We start from the raw sequence: 558 nt of genomic DNA, 5'->3' as shown, positions 1-558 counted from the left end.
GTCGCTTTTTTTATCATGATACATAGGCCTACTGTGATTTATTCCAAAGTGACTTATATGATGCATTTAACATCAAATAATCTAAATTAAGCCTTTTAAAAGATGAGTATTTCCCGTGGTTCATGTTTGTGGCATGCGCCGGAAAGATGCTCAAGGAGTATTCCAAGCATTCTGAAGGTATACTGAGGGTTTGGTGAGAAACAAACCGAAATGGCAAGTTATTATATTTTATGAAATTCTTGCATTGCAGTGCGAGTGCGCAGAAGCTCACGCTGCGCACAAGTTTATATCCTTTTGAGATATCAATTATAATCAATTTTAATAAAACACGACTACATTATATAACTCTAACAGTAGGCTATTTAATATCTGTTGTTATCCGGTTGTCAGTCAGAATGACAGTTCTTGCGTGAACATAGGCCTTTTTTTTACCCAAGCCAATTTATTATTCCTTCCTTTTTGTCTTAGTGTTTAAAATATTTATTTTGAAACAAATTAATTAATTTCTTAATTAAACAAACAGACTTACTGGGTGAGCAGGGTAGGCTATGACAGCTG

Source organism: Sinocyclocheilus anshuiensis, unplaced genomic scaffold, assembly GCF_001515605.1.
Source record: "Sinocyclocheilus anshuiensis isolate Anshui unplaced genomic scaffold, SAMN03320099.WGS_v1.1 scaffold306, whole genome shotgun sequence".
Lineage (NCBI taxonomy): Eukaryota > Metazoa > Chordata > Actinopteri > Cypriniformes > Cyprinidae > Sinocyclocheilus > Sinocyclocheilus anshuiensis.
The sequence above is the reverse complement of the archived record's forward strand: the minus strand, read 5'-3'. Positions refer to the sequence as shown.